The following is a 12,039-nucleotide window of genomic DNA, read 5'->3' on the forward strand; positions in this document are numbered from 1 at the left end:
AAAAAAACAAACCTGAAAACAACTAAAATAAATAAATAAGTTAAAATTCAAGTTATTTAAAAACATATATGATTTGCATTAAGGAGAAAATGTAGCCCTGCCTACCATCTTTCCCTTTCAAATATTTATAGTACATTTTGAGGGCCTTAGGCAAACACTTAAATGCCAGTAGTTCATTATTTTTAAAAATAATTTTTTTTCAAATAACTAACACTGAAATATAGATTCTGTTTTTTTCTTGGGTCTTGAACACAAAGTCTGTTTTATAGTTGACATGGGCTCATTGGCTAGGAAGATTTTAAGTGTCCTTTTTGGAATTCTGAGAGTCATAGGAATTAAACTTTCCTTCTGCTTGTACCGTGTTACAAGAGAGCAAAACATTTTTTTAATTGTTGACTCCTTAAAATGTGCCTTTGCTTTTGTTATAATACTCTTCTGGGCTCTTTTCCAGGATCTCTGAGTAACAAAGTTCTCTATTTTGATCATGGATAGTGTTTTTATTTTTATATTAAAATGAAGAACATATTTGGTTGCCAATAAAACTGGGCCTGTTGTGGGGATACACTGACACCCTGTCAGATGTGCTAATCCCAACAAGGACATACGAAGGTATACAGGGATTGAATAAACACTCTTGCCTTTGCGTCTCCACTGAGGGTTAAGAAAACATCCTGGTGTGTCCATTTGTGGCCTATTGGTTTCCTGAACTAAATTAGGGATTAGGATGAGAGGTGTGGCTGGAATCTCTTCCTGAAGATTGTGATTTCTGAAACGCAGAGGGATGGAAACCCAAGGTTCCCACAGCAGAGCCAGAGAAATAAATAAATAATTATACCGGCACCGCTGGCATTCAGCCCCTCCCCTGAGCATTGTATCTTGGGCCCCGTGTGTTTTGTTTTCCTAGCTGAGGCTGTGACTGTTTAGCACAAAGAGTAAACACTTTGTTCTTGCTAAAATCATACTTATTTTCTGCACTCTACGGGTAATAAATAAGAATAATAACCATATCCTTAAAGTCCACTGAGGATGCCTTATCTTCCTTCCTTCCTAGGAAACTGTAGGATAAGGTATTCTACTAAATTGCATTTATGTACCAGGCACATAAATGTCTCTCTCAGCAGGCACAGAGAGACAGTGTTTTATTTTAAATCCATTTCAGGTATGGATCCTTACCTGGTACATGAATGCAATTTAGTAGAATACCTGCTGAGAGATCTCTATATTCTTCCTTTCACCTCATCACTTAAAAAGAGATTCCGGAGTGAAACATTGGTGGATTTTGTCAGAATAATGTTATGCTAAAGCTTTAATTAACCAAGTCATTTTAGGTTAATTAGGAGTCTCTTATCACAGCAAAATCTAGAAGGGCTTGAAGTCAGTCAAAAGCTTATTGTCAAATTCAACACATAAATAGGCACCTCTGAAGTGCTAGGCTGGATAGCAGTTGATGGAAGGTTTAGAAATCTATTCTAGTTTCTAATTTCTCCCATTTTCTCTCTATAGCTGGACCACAACTTATTTCAAACATAAAGGTGCCCACTCCTTCAAGGAAAATGTTCTAGAAGCTTTGAAACCTAAAAGCTGTATCAAAAAACCTAAAAACTCCACCACCACCAGCTCGTTGACAGAGCCTCAGATTCTGTAAATGAGCGTTGTCACCACCCACATGCAGCAGGTTATGCCGAGTTGTGGTGAGTCATCCAAAGTACATCAAGGGGCGCGTGGTAAATGTCCAGCAAATGGCAACTCCTCTTACTTTCATTAAACACGGTCGGGACCAGTATCCATACCTAACATTGGAAGGAACTCGAATTTCCTGTACATCCTACATAGCTACAGAAGTCATTTCCTTTTAAAGGCATAGTTGACACTTTGAGCAGAGCTAGACTAATAGTTATTGTAGACATTCTGATAAGATTATGTGGTGTTCACTGTGCTTAAGAGGAGGACCTGTGCTAGACAAAATTGAGAAATTACTTTGATCTGTATTTTCCCATCTCCTATTCAGGTTCCTTTTGCAACTCATACCCTGGCTTCCAGGAAGCTTTGTTCTCATCCCTAACATTGCTAGGTGGCCAATTTCAGCAGGAAACAAAGTCTCTGAGATGTTGGCTGACATTGAGAAAACATCTGCTAGCTCACCAGCTGCTCTGCATTTTAATGGGGTGGGAGGGTGGTCTCTAGAACACACAAGAATTTCCAAAACCAGGGGAATCACTCTATTTTGTGAGGCAAACTCTCTTTTCTATAGCTGCTTTCTTCCTCAGAAGGCTCATTTATTCTTATAACATTAACTTCTATTTATTTTCTTACAATTCTTAAAAAATATGGGTTAAGACTGCCTCTCTCCCAAGTTTTGGTTATGTAACCTCTTCATCAGTTTATTCCGTTCATTATGAAGATTTCACATATAAGTGAGATCATGTGATACTTGTCTTTGTCTAACTACTGGCTTATCTTGCTTAGCATAATACTCTCCAGGTCCTTTTATGCTGTCTCAAAGGGTAAGAGATCCCACCCCACCCCCATTTTTTAAACAGCTGCATGGCTACGTAACTTCTTAATGAACATTTCAAGTGGTTCATCAGATATTCTTCAGGCATCTCCTACTAATATGTATCAGGTAAGGATCATTACTGGAAATGTATTTAAAATAGAATAATCTCCCTGTGCTTGCTGAGAGACCTCTTTATTCTTCTTAATAATTTTATACAAAGATTTGTCATCAAGTTCCACCAATTCTTCCTCTAAAGAATGACCATTACTGTGTACTCAGAAGATACACTAGTTGGCTCTCCCAGAAACAAGAATCTTAAAGTTCCACAGTGCTCCATGCAAAACTTGCACACTGATCTTCACTTTCACCTCATAACTTCATTACTTCATCTCAGTGGCTGTGGGATCAGCCATTTCACAGCCTTGTAATCTCCATAAGATCATCAACTTTAATATTGGTTTATTCATCTGTAAAATATAAACATTAATACTGCTCTGCCTCCCTCACAGGATTATTGTAATGGATGATTTGAACTGGTGCATGGGAAATAATTTTATATATCATACTAGAAGCCCAGTGCACAAAATTCATGCATGGGGGGTATCCCTCAGCCTATCCTGCACCCTCTCCAATATGGGACCCCTGAAGGGATGTCTGACTACCCGTTTAGGCCTGACCCTACCCTCTCACAATCCAGGACTGCTGGCTCCCAACTGCTCACCTACCTGCCTTCCTAATTGCCCTAACCACTTCTGCCTGCCAGCCTGATCACCTCTTAACCACTCTCCTGACAGCCTGATAGATGCCTAACTGCTCCCTGGCAGCCTGATTGCCCCTAACTGCCCTCCCCTGCAGGCCTGGTCATCCCTAACTATCCTCCCCTGCAGGCCTGGTCTCCCCCAGCTGCCCTTCTCTGCAGGCTTGATTGTCCCCAACTCCTCTCTCTTTCAGGCCTGGTCCCTCCCCTGCTGGCCATCTTGTGGTGGCCATCTTGTGCCCACATGGGGGCAAGATCTTTGACCACATGGGGGCATCTATTTTATGTGTTGGAGTGATAGTTAATTTGCATATTACTCTTTTATTAGATAGGGTTGACTTACATTATGCTGATATGAATATTTTATCTTTTTATATCTAAGTCAGACAGACTTGACTTCAAATTTTGAATTTTCCCTTTGTTAGTTGTGTAATCATTAGCTAAATTACCTAATCTCTCAAAACCACAGTTTTATCATTTATGTAGTGGAGATGCTAACCTTCTTGCAGCTTAGTGTAAGAATTAAATGGAGAAACATTTTGGAAGATACCAAGGACTGTGCTCAGTAACCATTATGTGCTTTCATGCTAGTTTCTCTTTCTGTTCTAACTGATTCTATTCTTTGTCTATACAAGTCTTTCTTAATCCTACCCATATAATTATTTTATTTTTTGACCAACCTTGTATTTGCTTGGCAGATTGATCAGTGAATTAATTTTCTGTGGCTGCCATAAAATATTACCACAATCTTTGTGGCTTAAAACAATACAGATTTATTTTCATAACAGTTCTTGGGGTCAAAATCAGTCTCACTAGACTAACGTCAAAGTGTTCCTTCTGAAGGCTCTGAGGAGTAGCTTGATCCTTGCTTTCCTCAGCATCTAGCAGCTGCTTGCATTCCTTGGCCCTTTCTCACATCACTGCAGACTTTTGCTTCTGTGGTCACATTTACCACTGATACTGCTGATGTCCTGGCCTTCTCTCCTAAGTACCTTGTGATTGCATATTTGGGCCCATCTGGATAACCCAAGACAATTGCTTCATCTTGAGGCCCTTAATCACATCTGCAAAGGTCCCTTTGCCATATAAGGCATCATTTACAGGTTATGGGGATTAGGATGTGGAAATTTGGTGGGGGCCAAATCATTACTCAGTATACATAATCAGGTACCTGAAATCACCACAGGTTCACTATGATCATTGCTACCTTTTTTATTACCCATTTAATTTCTCCTTCTTAAAAAATTTCCCCTCTGTCAAAATTCTGATTTTCTTTGAAGCATATAATTAAATCTATAGATTAATATTAAATCTATGATTAATATTCCTTACTGGATTTAGGCTTCTCTTAGGCAGGATCATGCCTTATACATTTTTCTTTTTAGTCACACACAACACTTCTTTATTCATATATTCAGTGGATTATCAAGTATCTATTAATCTCCTAAAATACAGGCCTTGCTTTCTGTTCAGGTGATACAAAATTGAGTGTAGAACAGTTCCAGTCTTTTGAGAATTCATTGAGTGTTGAGGGTGTGCTAGAGACAATAAAGCTCACCACATATTTTTTTAAAGTTTGCCAACCTTCTTACAGGTAGGCAGGTGCAGTAATACGGGCTGGCCATAAAATGTAGGTAGTTAGTAATACGTGTTTTTTCTGAGATGAAGTAGTAAAATTCTGACGTGTGGTTCTTTGCTGTTGCTATCTGTCATTGTATGCAGCTATGAAATGGTGCAACTTCCAACAGTCTGAGTTCCTGAGACTGGACCCTCCTACGAATTCATATGGGGCATTGGGCAAAATGTTGTTGTGTTAAGCCACTGAGATTTGGGAGTTATTTGTTCTTACTACACACAGCCTAATCCTTCATAACTAATATAGAAAAAGAAATATGTGATCCCCTATGATGCAATGGGAAAGCATATGTGAGTAGTAGGAAGCAGAAAACTCTTTGAAGGAAGAACAGAGGGAATATTTAAGTTGGTTCTTAAAGGGAGACTAGATGGCCTAAGATGGATGAGGTGTAAGAACAAGCATTTCCACACAGAGCAAATAACCATGCAAAGGCTAAGAAGCCTGAGAGTGTCCATTTGACAGAGAAGATACACAATTTCTGAGGAAGAAAGCTGGAGGCTATTCTAAGGAATTTAGTTATTTATTCTTTTTTTTTCTTTCTTTTTTTACTGTTTATTAGCATTTACGTTATGCAGAATTTACTTTGAGCCTTTTAAGTTTTTATTTCTTCAGTTACTTCTGGGATATCTTTTTCTTTTGTGCAACTTTGTCTTCCAGTTTAAAAATAATTTGCTCTTTTTCAGTAAGGATCATCTCAGTGTGGCAGGGAAAGCTAATGTACAGGTTAATCTGTCCATGGGCTCTGTAAATTCTGCACCACATCTTGGGAGTTTTGTTCACCTGGATGTGCTCAGTGAGCAGAGAGTCTACATCTAAGCCCTTAAGTTCAGCTCTACTCTGATTTTTTAAGCATGTGCAGCAAAATTCAGTACTCTTTGTGGACTACTGACTCTGTGTCCAGCCCACTGTTTGGCCTGGGCACATCTACCAATTCCACCATTGTAATGATGGAATGGCACACATTGCTTCTGTAAAGTGACACCCTCAGATACCTGGTGGCTTTTCAGATATGCATACCCTTGATGGCCTGGAAAGTTTCACAAGTCTTCTTAAAGTGAATGTGAAGATTTGAACCTCTCGATTTGCATGATTTTGTGGGGTCTTCCTGTTCAAGTGAATTGTGAACTATTTTCAGAGGTCACATCAAGGTGCCCATGAGAAGAGCTAAGGCATTTTATTTTCATTCTGTAAGTAGAGGTTCTTAAAAAGCCTTTACATTTTTCTTAATTTATTTCTGCTTAAAATAGCAATATAAGTACATTATATAAAATTAGAAAGACATAGGAAAGCGAATACAAATAATTACTGCTAATATGATATTGAGGAACAATTATGAAGGCTGCTTTTGTTTTTTTCTTCTAGATATTTTATTTTTAAAAATTGTGTTGTTTAAGAGTTGCTTTGTTCATCAGACACCGGTTTGGCTCAGTGGATAGAGCGTCTGCCTGTGGACTGAAGGGTCCCGGGTTCGATTCCGGTTAAGGGCATGTACGTGGTTGTGGGCACATCCCCAGTAGGGGGTGTGCAGGAGGCGGCTGATCGATGATTCTCTCTCATCGATGTTTCTAACTCTCTATCCTTCTCTATTCCTTTCTGTAAAGATTCAATAAAACATATTAAAAAAAAAAAAGAGTTGCTTTGTTCTTTCTTTCTTTCTTTCTTTCTTTCTTTTTTTTTTTTTTTTTTTTGTCCACTTTCCTACTTAAAGACCTTAAAAGAAATTTCAGTTTGGGCTGATAAAATTTCAGTGACTAAGAGATGTACCATAATTTATTTAGCTATTTGGCACATAGGATGTATTTGTTGTTATAGAAACAATCTTTCTGAGTAGACATTTAAAAATCAGTTTTATTGAGGAATAATTTATACAGAATAAAACCTATTTCAAGTATAAATCTGAGGAATTTTTGACAAATTTATACATACCACTATTCCCTCGGTCCCATGAAAGGATTATTGCGAATGAACTTTGATAAAGTTCTGAGACAGAAACTTCCAAGAGTTTCTACTTTTTCTTAATACTGCACCTGTATAACTTTCAACAATAAAGATAAATAAATAAATAAATAAATAAATAAATAAATAAATATTGTAAATACTACCTCTTGCCTTTTTAGATGGAAAGCACATATAACTCCTGTTTCCTTTCTTTTTATTAGGGTCTGCAAGCTGAGTGTGAAAGCTGAATTACTCAGTACAGCAGAAGAAATTATAGAGATTGTGTATGTATTGGGCAGATGGATGTAAAGTAACTTGTACTGGAAAAGGGCCTTGAAGAAAGGACAAAGGTGGTTTAAATGAAATTTTAAAAAGTTACAGTGATAAATGTTTCCACAAATTTATCTCATTTGCTCATGTTTTGTTAAGCTGGATTTCTTTTAGAATGACAGAATAGGGAATGTGAGAAGAGTCTCACGGACACAGGGCCAAGCCATGGTGACCTGTGGAGGGTGGTCCCCTGCTAAGTTTTGTGCAGTGTAGTTCACTGATTGAGAGCACAGTTTAGGAGTCAGAATTAGTTTTAACCTAAAACCATTATTTATTTTATTAAAAATGTTTTTATTGATTTAAGAAGGAAGAAGAAGAGGAAGAAGAAGAAGAAGAAGAAGAAGAAGAAGAAGAAGAAGAAGAAGAAGAAGAAGAAGAAGAAGAAGAAAAATCAATGTGAGAGAGAAACAGAAACAGTGATCAGCTGTCTCCCACGTGCCCCTTCCTGGGGATCAAGCCCACAACCTGGGCAAGTGTCCTGATCTGGAATGGAACAGGTGACCTCTTGACGCATGGGCCAGTGCTCAACCACTAAGCCATGCCAGCTGGGCCCAGGTTTATTTTCATTAGCAGTACATCTTGGGAAAGCTATCTATGAGTCTGTCTCTATTTTTCTTGGGAGTTCAGTTTGTTCCTTAAATTCCGCATGAGTGAAATCATATGGAAAGCTACTAGATCTCTAGTAGTGTTAATAACTTTATTTCGGAAATAAGTAAAACATTGTTTTTCCTCTAGGAATAAAAGTAACAAGGTCTATAGAACTTACAGCAGACATTGAAGGGCTAATTACTGTACATCTTTACAAAGTACACATGGAGACATTATGGATGAGAACTGCTGGTACTCAGGGCAAGCAACCCCTCTAGGGGGCAAAGAGTGTGGACTCTACTGGAGGAAGTCAGAGTGAAGAAGACCACAAGGCATAAACTATCAGGGAAGAAATGGCACTAGCCCTGGAGTCTGGAGGAGTAATTCCAAAGAATCCCAGAGTTAAAATGTCAGATAAGAAGAGGTTCCATGTTTAGACTTGTCTAACGATTATAGAGATGGCTGACAGCACTTGTCTATTGGACTGGATAATTATTTGTGATGTGGCATCCTATATATTAAAGGGTTTTGATCAGCATCCCTTGTTTCTACCCAATAGTTGCTAGGAGCACCTCTTCCATATGTAAAAACTGAAAATGTCTTATTTTCTACATATCCAAATGTCTTGGGGGAGCAAAGTCACCCCTGATGGAAACACTGATCTTTGTGAATAGTTTTCTAAGGACCTCCAGAAATAACTGCACAGGGTGTCTTTATGGAAAGCAGGTAGAGGACAGGCTGGTGAAACACAAATTCACATATAGGATACAAAATCACACACACAGGTAGGATGTTTAGGGACCTTTCAGGATGTGTGATTCCTTTGCTCAGAATTAGTATATAACTGAGTATTCTGAAGTTTAGACCAGTAGGATTATCTTCTGAATCTCAAAAGTCTAGGGGCCTTATAGTGCCATCTTTGGTCCAGTTGCTCCTTAGCACTGCTGCAGAGGCAGGAGAGGCTCCTGCCACCACTGCTGCTCTCGCCAGCCATGAGCAGTACTCCCCCCGTGGGTGCACACTGACTACTAAGGGACAGCTCCTGCATTGAGTGTCTTCCCCCTGGTGGTCAGTGCACATCAGTGCACACTGGTTGTTCTATTGTAACAGTCACTTAGGCTTTTATTATATAGATTATAGTTACTTTTATGTGTCAATTTCACTGGGCCATGGAATACCCAGATTGGTCAATTATTATTCTGAGAGCATCTGGGAAGGTATTTTTGCATTAGATTAATCTTTGAATTTGTAGACTGAGTAAAGTAGATTGACTTTTTTTTTTTTTAATAATATGGATGGGCCTCATTCAATCAGTTGAAGGTCCAAGTGAAACAAAAATGCTGACCTTCTTCCAGGTTAAGCTGGGATATCAATCTTTTTTTCCCTTCAGACTCAAAGTGAAATATCAGGTTTTTTTTGGTCAAGAGCTTGCTAGCTTTCTAACTGGAATTTATACCATTGGCTATCCTGGTTCTCATGCCTTCAGACTTGAACTGGAACTATACCATGATCCTGCTTGGTCTCTAGCTATTTGATTGTAGACCTTTGGACTTGTCAGCCTCTGCAGTCACATGAGCCAATTCCTTATAATAAATCTCTTTATATGCTAGTATATGTGAATATATATCTATGTATACTCTTGGTTCTGTTTCTCTGTAGACTCCTGATACCATCCCCACTTCCTTGATTAATCCCACTGTATCTTTATATATATATATATATATATAAAATCAATTTTATATATATATATATATATATATATATATATATATAAAATTGATTTTTTAAAGAGAGGAAGAGAGAGGGATAGAGAGTTAGAAACGTCGATGAAAGAGAAACATCCACCAGCTGCTTCCTGCACACTTCCTACTGGGGATGTGCCCACAACCAATGTACATGCTCTTGGTTGGAATCGAACCCGGGACCTTTCAGTCCACAGGCCGACTCTCTATCCACTGAGCCAAACCAGTTTTGGCCCCTCTGTATCTTTCTTATCTCGGGCTAAACAGCATCTCCAAGTATCCTTCCCTGAAGCTTTAGACTGACTGGATACCACTTCTTTGTGTTCTAGCCTGCTTAATGGTTTATTGCCTCCTCTATACTAAAGTTTCCTCAAAATAGAAACCATATCTTCTTCACTCATGTATTTCCAGGTCCCAGCATGATGTCTGGCACAGAGTCAGCCATCACAAGTTATTTGTTAAATAAATGCATAATTGCTGACTAGGAAATAAGCATGGCTTGATTAATTATATTTGTATTTTGTTTGAAGATCTCTTTATATGTCAGTTACTACTTAGGAACAAATACTATCTATCTATCTATCTATCTATCATCTATCTATCTAACTATCTATCTATCTATCTATCTATCTATAAAAGCCTAATATGCAAAATGTCCCCTCAGGAGTTCAACTGACCAGGAGTTCAATTGCTCGCTATGACATGCACTGACTACCCGGGGGCAGCACAGAACATAGTGGGCAACCAACAGCAGTGGCAGGACGCTGAGGGAGCAAGAGAAGGAGGAGGCGGGGAGGCAGGGAGGCCGGGAACCTGATCAGCCCTGATCACCAGCCAGGCCTAGGGACCCTACCTGTGCATGAATTCCATGCACCAGGCCTCTAGCTTTATTAATAAAGCAATAAATAGCAATGGAAATATCTATTTCTTGAGATCAAAGAGCAATATCAGATTTAGAAGTAATCTGGTTAGTGGGGAAGAATGTATAGTAATGGAGGTAAAATTTACTGTATAATATAAAAATTAAAGACTAGAATATTGTTCTGCATTTTTTTAGTAGAATATTGTTCTATTCTGTATTTTTTAAGGATTATACTTGGAGACAGTTTTTCCCATTTGGAGTAGAATATTGTTCTGTTCTTTATTTTTTTAAGGGTTGTACTTGGGGACTGTTTTTCCCATTTCACGTCCTGTTATTTATGTCCTGCTCTGTGGATTCTTTCATTAGAGGTCTATTTTCTCCTGGTTTGCCCTGAGGGAAAGGATGATACAGAACTCTCATCTGTCTCTGTTACTATGTATTATTACTTGGAAAACATCAAGGTAAATGTCATATAAATAAATAAAAGCCTCCAGAAGCTTTAGCTCTCACTGTAAGGCAGCGGGGAGAAAAAGCAAATGTTTAAGTTTTAAGAAATAGACTTAATAAAAAAGCTGCCATTTTTTTTTTTTTTTTTTGTAGTATGGGATAAAAACATATTCTTATCCAGCATATGTAATTTGGCATGGAGGATTAATAAAATGTTATTAATCTGGCTTTGTTATCTGTTTGTAACAACAGTTACTTGGCTTTATCACAGCCCGGCAGTCTCAGTTCTTTAGGCTTTAGCTATAAGTAATAAAATTAATATATTGAAAGGAGTATAATCTTTTATTAGAAGAGGCTAGGCAAAGATGATTCATGTCACATTGCTCTGGGGACTCATTTTCAGTTAATCTCTTTTTGATTTCCCCAATCATGCATAGTGTCAGTAAAACCCAGTCAGATTTATCATCCTCTACAAGCCACATGAGGAAACTCAATTACCCTCAGACTCTCCTACCAGGTATTCTCCATGGGGTAGGGTATAGGGAGGTTCAACCTATTTATATTTTCTGTGAGGCAGTTAGCTGACATGTAGATGTGGGTATTGTTAGAACAAAGAAAATAGTGTAATTATTTGGAGCAAATTACAGAGTGCACTCCACCCCCCAAAAGAGTTGAGAATAGTGTTCTAGCAAAATGAACATCTTTGACAATAGAGAAGTACCACACTGCCCCTAATATGATGTACAGACCATCATAGAACTTGTCATACATGGTTTATAAATTTTCAAATAATTAAAATCCTAGAGCTCTGAAGACACTGTTTGCAGTCAGGCACTGCGAGGTAGCTATTCACCAAAGATGATTCCTAATGAACCACAGCTCCCATCTGTGTTCTTGTGCTGCCCACCTCACACTGATCATGTGACTTGCTTTCCCAAAAGAATGGAATAAAAGTGATGATGTGTTTGCATTTCTGAGAGCCTGATCTGCCATGTAAGAAGTCTTCTTGTTCTGAAGAACAGGCCACATGGAGATACTGTGTAGAATTGTTTATATGAAGAGGAGATACCTTGAAATGAGAGAGAGAGAGAGAGAGAGAGAGAGAGAGAGAGAGAGAGAGAGAGAGAGAGAGAGAGACCCAGTTATCCAAGCTCCTAGGTAAGCCCAGTTGTCATGCCAAGGTGCCAGGCACGTGAATGAGGCCTCATGGACATTGAGTGTGCAGCCAGCATCAGTTGAAGC

General features: G+C 38.5%; 1 pseudogene; it reads right to left on the reverse strand.

Annotated features, from left to right (window-relative positions):
• Nucleotides 1-5,457: 5,457 nt before the first annotated feature.
• On the reverse strand, nucleotides 5,458-7,325 carry LOC118729664 (annotated as a pseudogene).
• Between the last annotated feature and the right edge of the window lie 4,714 nt (nucleotides 7,326-12,039).

Source organism: Pipistrellus kuhlii, unplaced genomic scaffold (assembly GCF_014108245.1).
Source record: "Pipistrellus kuhlii isolate mPipKuh1 unplaced genomic scaffold, mPipKuh1.p scaffold_m20_p_3, whole genome shotgun sequence".
In the NCBI taxonomy this organism is placed as follows: Eukaryota; Metazoa; Chordata; class Mammalia; order Chiroptera; family Vespertilionidae; genus Pipistrellus; species Pipistrellus kuhlii.